This window comes from Penaeus monodon, chromosome 2, assembly GCF_015228065.2.
Source record: "Penaeus monodon isolate SGIC_2016 chromosome 2, NSTDA_Pmon_1, whole genome shotgun sequence".
NCBI classification, from domain to species: Eukaryota; Metazoa; Arthropoda; class Malacostraca; order Decapoda; family Penaeidae; genus Penaeus; species Penaeus monodon.
The window spans coordinates 50,939,130-50,939,473 of NC_051387.1; positions in this window are offsets into that span (position 1 = coordinate 50,939,130).

The window sequence follows — 344 nt, forward strand, 5'->3', positions numbered from 1 at the left end:
AAAGTTGTTTGTGAAGCAGCTTATGTGGTTCTTTATATTTCTTTGCATCGGTTGTTTTAAACGTATGATTATCGACTTCGTATCTATTTTTTATTCAAAGTTCTATACCCATGCCCTCATTTACCTCCACCTATTCCCCAAATCTGAATATTTCTCTTCCGACATTTCATATTCTATCAATAAAAAGCACATTTTGGTTCCAACGTCCAAAACTCTACGGTCTTCTCCAGACGATTTCACTGTCTCCACAATAGTCCTGGAGATCTCCTTCCTTCATCATGCCTTCACCATAACACCATTTCCACTCCAGACGATTTCCCTATCTCCACATCAGAACCGTAGAC